Source organism: Pongo abelii, chromosome 16, assembly GCF_028885655.2.
Source record: "Pongo abelii isolate AG06213 chromosome 16, NHGRI_mPonAbe1-v2.0_pri, whole genome shotgun sequence".
Lineage (NCBI taxonomy): Eukaryota > Metazoa > Chordata > Mammalia > Primates > Hominidae > Pongo > Pongo abelii.
The window spans coordinates 26841070-26856583 of NC_072001.2; positions in this window are offsets into that span (position 1 = coordinate 26841070).

Consider the following 15514-nt stretch of genomic DNA (forward strand, 5'->3'; position numbering starts at 1 on the left):
TTGGGTTGGATCTTCATTCTGAAGGCTCCCATGTATATACATTAAATAAATTTGTATGCCTTGTCAATGAAAAGAGTCAAACTCTTCAAAATATTTGAAGAGATTTATTCTGAGCCAAATATGAATGATCAATGGCATGTGACACAGCCCCAGGATATCCTGAGAACATGTGCCCAAGGTGGTCAGCATGGAACACTGATTCAGTCCAGAAAGACGGGACAACTGAAAGCAGGGGCTTCCAGGTCACAGATGGATTCGAAGATTTTCTGATTGGCAATTGATTGAAAGAGTTATTTCAATCCCTTATCTTAACCCAGACTGTCTTCTATTAATTTCAGGTCTTAAGTGGGAGACCTGAAATTAATAGAAGAGAGCATCTGGGTTAAGATAAGGGATTGTGGAAACCAAGTTTCTTATTGTACAGATGAAGCCTCCAGGTAGCAGGCTTCAGAGAGAATCAATTTTAACTGTTTCTTATCACACAAAGAGTGTGTTCTATCAGTTTTAAGGTCTCTGTTTTGATGTTAATGCTGGTCAGCTGTGCCTGAATTCCAAAGGGAGGAGGGTATGATAAGGCATGTCTGACCCCCGCTTCCCATTATGGCCTGAACTCGTTTTTCAGGTCAACTTTGGAATGCCCTTGGCCAAGAAGAAGGTCCATCAGTCAGTCATGGAAGCTTAGAATTTTATTTTTGTTTTACAGCTTTTTTCCTGTTAATCAATCTGCCTCATGTCAGTGACTTTTCAGAGCCTATAGCCCCCACAAAGAATACATACTGTATCTTTTAAAATTGACTGAGGGAGGTCTGTTTTATGGCAGAGCACACAGCCTATCCTCATGTGTGCTAGAGAAGAATGTCTATTCTGTTGATGTGTGGAGTGTTATTGTTGTCAGATATGTCAGGTTGTTTGATAATGTTAATCAAATCTATATCCTTGCTTATGTCTAGTTGTTGTATCCATTAAGAAAAGCAGCTAGTGAACTTCTCCAGCTATAATTGAACTCCCTCTTTCCCCCCGATTCTGTCAGTTTTTGCCTCATGTGTTTTGTGGCTTCACTTTCTTCAATCCTTTTCTCACGTTTCCTTCTGGGATTCCAATATAGGTTATGTTTGACCATTTGATGTTTTGCTTCAATTCTTAGATACCTTGTTCTGTTTTTGCTTTTTGTTATTTGTTAACAAAAATCTAATGTTTGTTATTTTGCTCTTTGTTATTTTTTTCTCTTTGCATTTCAGTGTGACCTATTTTCAAGTTCATTGAGATTTTCCTCAATTGTGTCAAATCTGATAATGAGTCCATTGGAGGCATTCTTCATTTTGTTACTGTTTTAGTTTTTATCCCTAGCATTTTTGTGTTTCTTTATTATAGTTTCAGTCTCTCTGCTAAAATTACCTGTCTGATTTTGCATGTTCCATTACAATTTGGATCACATTTGGACTTCCATTACAATTTCCATTCCATTACAACATTCATTAGCATATTAATCATAGTGATTTTTGAAATCCCTGCCTAATAGTTCCAATACATGTGTCATATCTAAGTCTGGTTATTCTCATTGTTTTGTCTCTTCAGACTGTGTTTGTTCTTTCCTTTTTGTACACTGTGTAATTTTTTTTTGTTGGAAGCCTGATGTTTTACATGATGGTAATACGGGGCATGTACATGTTATGCTCAGAAATGAGCATAATTTTCCTTCTGCTAGATCTTTGGTGTGGACTTTTGTGTCAGTCTGTTTAGGAATTAGGATGGATTTGAAGTTTTTTGTTGCCATGGTTACCATCAATACACCCAGAACGCTTCAAATTCCTGCAGTGTTACCTTCTGCTTGTCTCCCCACTTGGCGTTGGGCTGTTTCTTTACACTTCTCCACAGATAGAGTCTGTCTCTTGCAGATCCCCCAGATGTTTTTTACCACTATTTTTTCATCACTGCTTGTTAGCCTGGTGGTGAGTGGCAGAAGGGAGCTTCCTCTGCTGTCCTGGTTAATCCTTAGTCCCAGGCAGGCACTGGGAACCTGACCTTGAAAGGGTGGTCTTCGTAAGTGTTCCTGCCCTTCCTCCATATGTAACCCTGTCTTAGCACATATTCTTGCCCCTTCTGCGGGGGTATGACTTCTCTTTTCTCCTCTGTCCTCTCCTGCAGTCTCAGGGTGTGTCCGTCTGTGCCCATAGGTTATATTTTGATGCCTTTCCCACGCAGATTAAGATTTTTGTTCTTAGGGAAGATAAGTCTTGGCAGAGTCTATTATCCCACCTGTGATGAGATTCCCCTAGATCCCTTGGCTGGCTACAATTTGTCCCTCCTACCACCCATACACTCACCAGCCAGTACCACCTCTGAGCTTTCTCAAGATTCCCCTGATGCCAGCTGTGGGCACTTGGTGGATTCCTGGAGGAAAGACCTCCAAGAGGTAACAACACTTTTCACCCGGGTCTGCAGCCCATAGAAGCTTCACGTTCTCATGAGCCCTCACTCGGCCTTTAGTGATTTCTTAAAGATGCTTACTTTAATCTTTTTACCAGATTCTGTGGTGTTCAGTGGTATCTATACCGGGTAAGCAAGTACTCAGGTTCTATTTCTCTGAGGGTACCTGTCTCTCTTTAGATTTTGTGCCCATTGTTTACTCTGTGACCAAATCTTTCTAATGAATTTTCAAAAGTCATTTATTTGAAGTTTGTACAGCTTTTTAAAATTTTTTTAATTTAATATTTTAATTTTTTTTTTTTTGAGATGAAGTCTTGCTTTGTCACCCAGGCTGGAGTGCAGTGGTGCAATCTCAGCTCACTGCAACCTCCGCCTCCAGGATTCAAGCGATTCTCCTGCCTCAGCCTCCCAAGTAGCTGGAATTACAGGTGCCCACTAACACGCCTGGCAAATTTATTTATTTATTTATTTATTTATTATTTTGTTTTAGTAGAGACAGGGTTTCACCACATTGGCCAGGTTGGTCTCGAACTCCTGACCTCAAGCGATCTGCCCACCTCGGCCTCCCAAAGTGCTGGATTGCAGGTGTGAGCCACTGCACCTGGCCTTGTACAGCTTTTTTATTATATGGTGGGAATTATATTATTTCCAGTGCTCTACATCTCCAAATTGTAAACAGAAGTCTCTATTTCCTCTTAAACCTCGTGCCTGCAATTGAAGTAGTACTGGACATGACATGTTAACTGCAACAATTCTTTATATTGTCTGCTCTTAGGAGACAAAGTATTTATTTGGTAAAGGGCATCTTCATTTCCCTCATTCATCTCATGCCAAATATTAAATTAAGAAAAGATATCCACTTAATTACTAAAAAATATAGTCTATTTAGTGTAATCAGAAATATTGCTGGTCACCAATCAAAGTTGCATTTAGTTACATTTTCCAAATACATTTTACCACTACTTACAAACTCTAAATGCATCATCCTTGTGTGATTTAATAAATCCTAACCTTCAGGTACTCTTGTTCCCCCTAGTCCTGTAGTATATGTTGAGTTAACAGAAAAGCATGTTACTGTGACTGTTTAAGAATTATGTTTTTAATTAGGAGGAAGCAAACTGCAAAGGACTATTAAGTCCAGCTGCCTGTAGGTTTATCAAATTTAATCAAAACTTTCAAACTGTACTGGGTCTTATTACACAATTAGACTGAAATTCTCCTGAGCAAATATATTTCTTGCAAGGTTGCAAATACCATTTGTGTTTCCTTTACTCTGCAGACCAATCCAGAAATAGTAGACAATCCAATACTTCTTTATTTTGTAAAGCTTTATAAGGCCATTCTCCAGACCTGGTCTTCTTGGCTCACCCTGGTTATGGGCAGTCTTCGATAGATGTGTACACACACACAAATATAACCACACACAGGGTTAGATGCACATGGCCTACTTATGGCCAGTTAAGTCAACTAGGAGCTAGGGATCCCAAAGCCCTATGGTAAATCTCCAGACTAGTGAGATTGGTTCTGATGTTATGATGTTAGTTCTAACCTTCCTTCCTTTGAGGCTTAAATCTTTGCTTTTTTTTTTTTTTTTTTTTTTTTTTTTGTCCCAAGGGATCCCAACTTGGATCCCTTGCTCCAAGTCAGGCAGAGCTCATTGGGTGCCATTCCCAACTACCATAGCACTAGGGCAGGTCTCTGTATCATAAACATACTATGTGACATGTGGATTGTTTCATTAGCTGAAAGGAGAGATTATTGTGTCCTGGAAAATCTACTGCTTTAATGGCATGTGTCTCTGGGTTGCACCTGAACGTGGGTTTATGTTTTTCAGGTATAAGCAGTACTCATAACTGCCCCCCATATGAAAGGAAACTCCCTCAGTGCAGGGGCCACCCTCTGACTCTGGATGTCTTGCTGGCATGTTTCCAGATTTCCCTGCATGACTGCTGCCTCATTCCCCAGTTAATTGAACTCTGAGCTGCTGGCACAGACTGAAGACTTCGCCCACGAGAGGGGATGGTCTGTGTCTCTGAAGGGAGTCTTTATTTCAACTTGAACTTACCCATCATTTGTGTGTTGTGGCTGACCTTTGCACGGCAGCCTAGTGCCATTTGTAATCTTTATCTTCAGTGGGAATAATGATAATAATTATTTTTAATGTTGAAACACATTTCTTTATTGTAGGACTTCCAGGAAGATTTAACATGTTAATGTATATTGTGAGCTTCTAAGAGAAGTGAAGGTAGGCAGTGTTTTCCCAATGTCTTTAAACACAGAATCAATTTGTGTAGAGAAACCTATTCTGGCAAACTCCATACTGGAGTGTTTCCTTAATTTCAATAAGGGATTCATCTTACCTTATTTTCAGCAATAGCTATTAGCCTGCCTGCATCCCTCAATGGAATTTCCACTCATCAGCCTGAGTACTTTATTTACTTAGTAAATAGTCTGGTCATAGATAATTATATGCACATCTTTCCAATCTTTCTTCCGCCCCTTCCTAGTTGTGTGACCTTTAGCAAATTACTCATATTCTCTGTGGCTTTATTCTCTCTATAAAAAGGGGCTAAAAGTGGCTGGGCACAGTGGCTCATGCCTGTAATCCCAGCACTTTGGGAGGCCGAGGCAGGTGGATCACTTGAGGTCAGGAGTTCGAGACCAACCTGAACAACATGGTGAAACCCTGTCTCTACTAAAAATACAAAAAATTAGCCGGGTGTGGTCGCACATGCCTGTAGTCTCAGCTACTTGGGAGGTTGAGGCAGGAGAATTGTTTGAACCTGGGAGGCAGAGGTTGCAGTGAGTCGAGATCACGCCATTGCACTCCAGCCTGGGCAGCAAGAGCGAAACTCTGTCTCAAAAAAACTAAAGAGCTTCTGCACAGCAAAAGAAAATACCATCAGAGTGAACAGGCAACCTACAAAATGGGAGAAAATTTTTGCAACCTACTCATCTGACAAAGGGCTAATATCCAGAATCTACAATGAACTCCAACAAATTTACAAGAAAAAAACAAACAACCCCATCAAAAAGTGGGCGAAGGTTATGAACAGAGACTTCTCAAAAGAAGACATTTATGCAGCCAAAAGACACATGAAAAAATGCTCATCATCACTGGCCATCAGAGAAATGCAAATCAAAACCACAATGAGATGCCATCTCACACCAGTTAGAATGGCGATCATTAAAAAGTCAGGAAACAACAAGTGCTGGAGAGGATGTGGAGAAATAGGAACACTTTTACACTGTTGGTGGGACTGTAAACTAGTTCAACCATTGTGGAAGTCAGTGTGGCGATTCCTCAGGGATCTAGAACTAGAAATACCATTTGACCCAGCCATCCCATTACTGGGTATATACCCAAAGGACTATAAATCATGCTGCTATAAAGACACATGCACACGTATGTTTATTGCGACACTATTCACAATAGCAAAGACTTGGAACCAACCCAAATGTCCAACAATGATAGACTGGATTAAGAAAATGTGGCACATATACACCATGGAATACTATGCAGCCATGAAAAATGAGGAGTTCATGTCCTTTGTAGGGACATGGATGAAATTGGAAATCATCATTCTCAGTAAACTATCGCAAGGACAAAAAACCAAACACCGCATGTTCTTACTCATAGATGGGAATTGAACAGTGAGAACACATGGACACAGGAAGGGGAACATCACACTCTGGGGACTGTTGTGGGGTGGAGGGAGGGGGGAGGGATAGCATTAGGAGATATATCTAATGCTAAATGACTAGTTAATGGGTGCAGCACACCAGCATGGCACATGTATACGTATGTAACTAACCTGCACATTGTGCACATGTACCCTAAAACTTAAAGTATAATAAAAAAAAAAAAAACAAAAAAGAAAAAATAAGGGGGCTAAGAGTTTCTGCAAATAGGATTATTGTGAGAGTTACAAGAAAAACACTTAGAGTAGGGCTGGGCACATTGCAAGCTCACAATAAATAACAGCTGTTGTGGCTACTGCTACTCTGAAGACCTCTATTACCATTGCTGTTACTCAATTCAAAGCCCCTCAACAATTTCCTCTTGTGCTTAAATCCAAACTCCAGGCTAAGGATGTGAGGCATGGCTGGATCTGTCTTGCCTCTTCTCTGATCTCAAGTCTCCCCTCATTCCGGCCACGGATCCTTCCTCTGTGCCCACTTCACTAGTCAGTGAACAGTTGTCCATTGGCTCCAGACCTACCCTCGAATGCTCCCCTCTCCAATGTGGACCTGGGATGGCCATGGATCTTCGTGTACAGCAGTGGACCAGCCTCTTGCCTGTTGTTTGGTGCTTCCAGCACCAACCTCATGGCACCTGGTCAGAGGCCCCAGCACCAGAATCACTGGCAGCGCCATCCTCGGAGGTCTGGCCTCAGCTCTGCAGGCTCTGGGTTTGGGTCACCTCACCCATTCCTGTCTTTCTCCCTCCCTCTTGCCTCTCTGCATCCCCTCAGCATACCTGGCTCTTTTTCCACTCTGCAAAACCCATGGAAACTATTCCTGAGCTTGTACTCCCTCTGGTTTGTTTTCTAGGTGGGCCTTGCTGCAGCTGTCCTCTTGGCTTGGAGTGTTTTCCTGTCTCTTCCCTCCACTCTACTTACCTAGCTGATGCTATGTCTTGGCCTGAATCTCCTCCCTGTCCTCCCCATCGGAAGGGCTCTCATTTCTTGCAATTTAGAGCATCGTTCAGTTCCACTCCCAGCATTTCTTCCAGTCTGTAATTGCTATTCATGTTTAGCTTAAGCCTTCTGAGGTCAGCAGTTGTGTTTCTTCTTCATATTGGTGTTCCCATGACTGGCACTGCACCTGGGCCACAGTGAGCCCTCCCTAGGTGTGCCTCCATGGAGGGAGCACATTCCTGCCCTCTGCAGCCCTTTGAGCAATGGAACTTTCTTCTAGGAACTTGCACAGCTTATGCCTGTTTCTCTTTCTGGTAAGCAAAGAACAGAGTATATTGCCTTTGTTGTAAATACATGACTTCCCCTGGTAATAGAAGCACAAATTTTTTTTGCTCATCACATATTAAGAACGGACCTTGCAAAATTACACAGCGTCATTAAAACGGTCCTTTTAGGGAATCCAGGGAGGTATTTTTTTTTCGTTTTGCTGTTTTTAAAGTGGGATTAATATCAGTAAAGCACTTAACCTCTTACATCAATCAATTTTGACAAGCATAGACCCCAGGGTCCAGAAGAATCTGCATTGCACTGAATCTTGTTTCCTATCTTGGTTCAACTGTGCCCTGAGTGTCTCTCTAAGCAGCATGAAGTCAGAGTGGGATATTTTAATCAATTACCTCCCATGCAAATGCATGCATCAGTGCTTTTCAACGCTTATTGTTTCAAAATCCAGAATATTTCCCTTTGTTATATTTACCTTCATTATGAAGGCCTCACAGACCACAATTCTGATTTTTGTCTCATAATATTATTTATCTTCCGTTAGGCTATTTTATGCTGCCTACCTCTGAGAGACAACTATATGTGAAATATTATGTAATCAATGAAATGTGTAGAATGGGCTACCCTAAGAGCACATTTTAATAAGAATGTAATTTCACAACCAGAGGAGATGCCGTGCCCAGCCTGCAGCACCTGTGTTGCCCTTGCATTTGTATGATAAGATGAAGGAAGAGAGCCTGTGCTGTCCATAAGAGGCTGGATACCTACCTCTGACTTTATTGATGATTTTTTCTCCCCAAATCTTTCCACTTCTGCTTTTTTGATCTAGACACTTTCATCCTAAGATATCTTAACAAATCTCCTGTGTACAATGCTTCAAATGTCCCCCAAATGTGAGTTACTGCCAAACATAGACCTGTAATCCTATAATGTGTGTCTTCCTCTCAGGCTATTCCCTTACCTAGCACTACTAGTGCCTTTTGACAGTTTTCCCACCCAAGGCCTCCCCCGAGATACCTGTCCTCATGGTGCTTGGCCATCTCCCCACAGGGACTTCACAGCTCTGCTCCGACCCCACGCTGCTACATGGGCCTTCTCACATGTCACTCATTCCACTCTTCTCTGTGTGTGAAGAGTCATCAAACATTTCCAGGGCACATAACTAGGGTTGCTCTTCCCTAGCCCCTTAGAGGTTGGGAGGGCCAATGCAAGACTCGATTTCTCCTTGGGACCCTCTAGGACTCTGCCTGTGTGTAGTGATGAGCTGCATTACATAGAGACGGTGGCTGCCCTGTCTACCAGATGGCTTGAGTGACCAAAAATCTGAACTCCCTGCCAACAAGTGATGGATGGGTAGCATTCCCCAGAAACAAACATTGGTTGTTTTGAGCAACTATATTTAGAGATCGTTTATTACTTCAACACACAAAAGTTTATCCTGGGTGATTCTCAGTTACTTAAATAATCATTACTGCTTTTAAAATATACCTAATTTAAGAGCAATAACAGCATCCTTTACGTTTTTAAACCACACACATAGTCCTTTTATCTAGTAGTTGCTCAAAAACAATGTTCTCTGAATTGAGATGTATTCAATAAAACCACAAATAAAAGTAAATAAAGGTGTATGTGTTTATAGGGAGGTGGAAAGTTTTCCTTTGTAAAATTTCCTTGTAAAATATAGAACATGGTAGGGATACACTAGTGTTTTTTGGGCAATGTTGAAGATGGAATTAAATAGATATACTATTGGGTACATTTTCAAAAATGAAAAATAAATTGTGCTGATTTTCCATAAAAAAAGCTTTTGTTTTCCTGACACAGCTATTTCTCAGAACAATATAAAAATATTTGCCTTACCATACTGTTAAATGATTGTTTGGCTTTTAAAAAAGGACACATCATTTACCAAAACCTCTTATAAGCGCAGCGTTAAATTAGCAGAGTCAAGTTTTGAAAATGATGGTATCTATGAAGTGTTTTTACCCAAGGACATAAAGAGTTTCTGTTCAGGATGAGTGAATGTTACTGGTATATTACCTTCTGCTGTGGTTTAAATGTGTCCCCCCCAAAAGCTCATATGTTGAAAATAGAATTCACAATGCAAAAGTGTTGGCAGGTGGGGCCTAATAAGAGGTGACCAGGTCATGAGGGCAGAACCCTCATAAATGGACTAATGTCAATTATCTTGGAAGTGGAATAGTTATCTCAACAGTGGATTGTTAAAAAGCAAGTCCAGCCCCAGGTGTCTGTCTCCCAAGGGCTCTCTTCCACTTTCCACCCTTCCATCATATTATGAAGCAGCAAGAGGGCCATCACCAGATGCTGGTGCCATGCTCTTAGACTTCCCAGTTTCCAGAACTGTGAGCCAAATAAATTTATTTTGTCTATAAGGTACCCAGTCTATGGTATTGTTATAGCAGCAGAAAATGGATGAAAACACCTCCCATCTGGGAGGGATGTGAAAGTTCAACCTTATCCTTTTGAATCAGGAGTGACAGAAATCCTAGGTAGGGTAAGGTGTGGCTCATACCCAGGCTGGGAGGGCGACAGAGAAGGGATTTCTTGCACATGAGCATCCCTTGAATGAGAGGTCCAAAGAGAACTTCTGTTAGGGTAAGATGTCTATTTTTTGCATACACACTATTCTGTGGAAACCCAATGTCACAGGGGTGCATCATTATACTGAGGCGTAGAGTGAGAATCAGGAATTAAACAGGAGGCCGAGTGTTTAAAACTGGGCAGAAAGCAAGCTTCCCTGGTTTGCTCTTGTATTTTCTCTTGTCTCCTGATAGCTTGGAAGTACATGTCCTAGGCAGTACCTGTCGTAGGCAGCTTAGAAAAGAAAAAAAGAATAATTTATTATACAACTCTTTAAGAACATGAAAACTAAGATTCTTATTTAAAATATCACAGTGTACCTTCACAAAAGCAAAACAGTTTGAAAAAGAGAGACACAGCTCTAACAAATTAAGCAAAGAATCATAAAAGCTGAGCTCTTCTGACGTCACAAAACCTCAGATTTTCTTCTGATTTAGGAAGTGTAAGTGACCATTTTCCAGAAATAGCATTTCTTTTTGAGATAAATAGAAGCAGTATCCCAGGAGTAATGCAAGCATTAATGCTAATTTAATTTTGAGATCTTCTTTCACAGTTGTTGTTATCACCTTTGGAAATCAATGACTGTGTTTTACTCAGCTATTCAGACTTCTCTCGTGGTTTGCTGATCTCCAGTCACACTGCAGATGGTTGATGGGGAGGGATTTCAATGCCTGCTCAGATGATGTCTCTATCAGCTCTTCTGACAAATTCCGGGACAACAAGAGACTAAATTTGTTGATATTTTTCCTCAGCCACTGCAATTTTGTTTTCAGATTGAATGACTATATTTTTGTCTTTTTCAAAAACTCTTCCAGGGGGAAGAAGACATTACAAACAAAATATAAGCAGAAAATACTATGGATTTTATTGACATTACAGTTCAAAATAGCTTTATAATATTTAATCACCTTGGTTTACAATTCCTCATTTTATACCTCAAGCAATAGAGGCAAGATGTCCTCTAACTGTTAAAATTATGACCACTATCATGTTAAGAAACAAAAATCTAGATTATGAGATATTTGCCTGATTTAGTCGTTATTAGTTGCAAATTGATACAATACTTTGCTTTAAAAAGTATGTGCCTTTGTGGATTTATGTGGGTTTATGCACTTTATAGTAGTTCATCTTTATCTGACATTTTGCTTTCTGAGATTTCAGTTAGCTGAAGTCAATTGCAGTTCAAAAATAAGCGGTACACCACAAAAAGGTATTTTGAAAGAGAGAGAGAGAGACCACATTCGTATAACTTATGTTATAGTATATTGTTACATTATGTTGTTGTTAATTATTGTTGGTAGTCTCTTACTGTGCCTAATTTTAAATCAAACTTTATCATAACTATGTATGTATGGGAAAATGGTGTTTATATAAGGATTGGTACCATCTGTGATTTCAGCCATCTACTGGGAGTCTTGGAACATACCCTCCATGGATATGGGGTAACTACTGAAGTCAAATAGGTTTGTTTATGATATAGCCTGAAAAATGGCCATCAAAATGCTTAGACCTTAGATAGTGTGAAACAATTCAGAGTGCGAAGAAGATTGAGATACATATATATTCTTATCTTTCTAACTAAAGGAAAGCTCTTGGACACCATTATGTTGTTATTGTTAAAATAAAAACTTCAGTCAAATTAAATTTAAAGGAGTTTAATTGAGCAATGAAAAATGAGCAATGAATCAGGCAGCCCCCAGAATTACAGCAGATACAGAGAGATTCCAGGGGTGCCTCATGCTCAGAACAAATTTATAGACAAAAAAGGGGAAGTGACATACAGAAATCAGCAGTGTGGTACAGAAACAGCTGGATTGGTTACAGGTCAGCATTTGCCTTCTTTGAACACAGTTTGAACACTTAGCAGACTGTGAGTGGTTGAAGTATGGCTTCTAGGATTGGCCAAGACTCAGCAATTGTTACAGGTGGATACTCCTAAGTTAGGTTTTCAGTCTTGTCTACCTACTAAGTTAGGTTGTAGTTCCTCCACAAGGACTCAAATATAGACGTATGGAGTCCTTCTTAGGCCATATTTAGTTTGCTTTAACATTATTCACCAGATGTTCTATTTTCTACGTTCCAAGTTACTTACTTTTATTCTCCCACCACACATTTGCTCTATTTAATGGGGCTGCATCTTCATTTTTCAGTGGAGTGCTCAAGAAAAGAAGGGAAGTACTCAGGACAGGGCTTTGGTTGCAAACTTTGTTTGTCTTTGGTGAGGTCTCCATTGCACCCTCTCAGACTTTTGCTGAGGTCACGGTCAGTGCTTCTGCATCTCATCACCAGAGTTACTATCTTTTTCCCCAACAAATGAGTACATACATGTTTCCCTATATGTCACAATGAACTTTTTGAAGACAGTAGCCATGGTGTCCTCATCCTTTCATCCGTTGTTTCTAGTATTGCATGTAGAGCTGAGTAAGTGCTTGTATGTGTGTGCTAAGTGGCAAGAAAAGTTTTAAAAACTGAAAAAAATAATATCAGGTCTTATGACAATGATAGTGATAATATCAGTGGTTACAAACTTCTAAAATACATAACAAATTAAATGTCTGTGGAATATGGGATTAGAATTGGACTGCCAATTTTTTATTTTGACAAGTAAAGGTGTTAAACCATTCCATTTACTGCCAGTATAATATTGACAAACACATACACGAAATAGTTTCAGAATTTTAGAAAGTCTATATTTTCCTTGTTGTTTCCTGTTTACTATTGGTTCTTGAACAGTATGACTATGAAAACTACTGTATTCATGTCCTGTTATTGCCATAAGAAATTACCACAAACCTAGTGACTTATAACAACAAAAGTTTATTTCTCTCTCTATTGTTTTTTCCTTCTGAGTTAAAGGACTTACATCTCCCGGGCACAGTGGTGGATAAAAAGCACAGAATCTTAACTACTAGACTACCAGCTGAAGTGGCCTTAAAAGAGCACAAATGTGTTATCTATGTATTATTTATTACAGTTCCATATGTCAGAAGTTGACCATGGTCTCACTGGGCTGAAATCAAGGTCTCGGTTAACATCAAGGCAAGGACTCCATTTATTTGCCTTTTCCAGATCCCTGAGGTCCTCATTGCTTGGCTGGGGCCTCTTGTTTTTCTCTACAAAGCCATCAGCATCTCCTCTTTCTGACCCTTCTTCCATTGTCATATCTCTCTGACCAGCCAGAAAAAAGTCCTTTGCTTTTTGGAACTCATTCGGTTAGACTGGGACTCCCAGGGTAATCTCCTCATCTCAAAATTCTTAATCACGTCTGCAATGTCCCTTTTGCCAGGTAAGGTAGCATAGTCTCAGGTTCCAGGCTTGGGGTTTGGGCATCTGTGGCAGGGAGTATTATTCTGCTGACCACAGTCCCTACACAGAGGCCTTCTGTTTGAAATGCCTGGATTAGGCTGGGCATGGTGGCTCACACCTGTAATCCCAGCACTTTAGGAGGCTGTGGTGGGTGGATCACAGGTCAGGAGATCGAGACCATCCTGGCTAACATGGTGAAACCCTGTCTCTACTACAAATACAAAAAATTAGCCGGGCGTGGTGGTGGGCGCCTGTAGTCCCAGCTACTCAGGAGGCTGAGGCAGAAGAATGGCATGAACCCAGGAGGCAGAGCTTGCAGTGAGCCGAGATTGTGCCACTGCACTCCAGCCTGGGCAACAGAGCGAGACTGTCTCAAATAAAAAAAAAAGAAAAAAAAAAAAAAAGAAAAGAAATGCCTGGATTAAACTTACCCCAGAAAAGAAGGGATGGATGGGTGTGGTCTGAAGAACAGGGGCAGGAAAAGCTGAAGAAACAGAAAATCCTGATGGCTGATTTGCTCTGAAAATGTTGTCTACTGATCTGACTCATGGGAAAATTAGGTTAATTTATGGAGCTGATTCATTACACAGGATTAGAATGTGCACCAAGCTCCCTTGAGATCAGTTTTTTTACCACCAGGTCCACAATGACACTGTATTTGTGACAATGTAAGTAAGGTTTAAACAAGTATCTCTCCTTGTGGGTGGGTGTGTGGAGAGTCTCATCCAGGACAAACAGGCATGGAGGGGGCATGTTTACAGCTTTGCAAGACTCGCCATCCCTTAAGCAGCTATGCCCACCCTAAGCACATGAGCATTAACAGCCTTCATGCTGGAGGGTCCCCAAGTCTTCAATTCAAGCTTTGTACTGGTTCTTCCTTGATTTAAAACTCCTATTTCCCTTTTTGGTACATTTTCTTTCCTTTCATTGTGATTATCCAATGGACAGAGAAAATTTACTTAATTTCCTTAATTCTAAAATAATGCTTTCAAGATTTTAATAACTTTGAAAGAGTAGGTGTCATGTAAAAAAATGTGTCATTGATATGTTCCACTAAAACATAATTAAGTTTTTTTTGAGACACATGGTTCTATGTGAACCATCACATTGCATAATTGTGTTGTTTTTCCTCTTAAATTATATTATTCCATTTATAATAAAAAGGTACTGAATGTACTGTGTAAGACTTTGAGTGTTTTTTTAATTGCAGCTTTGCAAAGATTTAGTTGCATATTCATAACCGCTGGTAGCATGGTGCCAAGTGCTGAAACAATTATTCAGTAAATTCTTTGCCTGACACTTCAGGGGAAAGAATGAAAGTGCTGAAACTGAGTTCTATTTTAAGACCCTTGGCTGATGATGGCTACAACTACATAAGGGAGCAATGTGCCTCTAGAGAAAGGTAAGAGGAGGACAAACAAACTGTATGTGATTAGTTACGAACAAACAAAAAATAATGTAGAGCATGGAACACGCTGTATTCAATAAACAATAACTGGATAATTGAAATCACTCTACTTCTAGAATAAATGCATTAATTTATTTTTACAACATTAGTATTTATACCTACTTCTTGATAGTTAATAATGTAACTCCCAAAAGTTTATGTTAAGTAATAAGAGAAAAACCAAGGTCTATCATTCTTTACTCTTTATAAAACATGTTGAACTGTTATGCCATTTGATCAGAAATGATAAGCAGAATAAGAATTACACCCTTTTTGCAAAAGAAGAAACCTAGGCAAATGGATTTAAACGTCTTATTCAAGTTCTTATAGATGGTAGTGCTAAACAGATATTTAGTCTTCTCATTTCCCTGTCTGCAGTCTTTCTAGTATGCTATGCTACAGTTCACAGAAATATACTCTTCATCAACCAATAAGTCCTGTTGCAACATGACTTAATTAATCACAGTGAAAATCTGTAACAAATAAAAATTCAGTAACCAGTTGTCTAACCAGTCTCTCTTTTGCATATCTTTTGGAACAATATCTAAGTGAACAGTAGAAATCACTATATTTGGAAAATATTTGTTTAAGGTGAAGTTATCCTTTGAATTAGGACGAATATCTTCTAGCAAGCTGAGAAAAAGACCTCAGCAGATTGCTTTTCTGCAAAATCTCGTGGTTCCTGTCTCCAGAAGGGGAAGGTACAAAGGGAAAATCAGCTCATAATGGCTTAAAAAATAATTTTTGAGGTACAAATAACATACAATAAATTGCACATATTTAAAGCATACTATTTGGGAAATTCTGACAT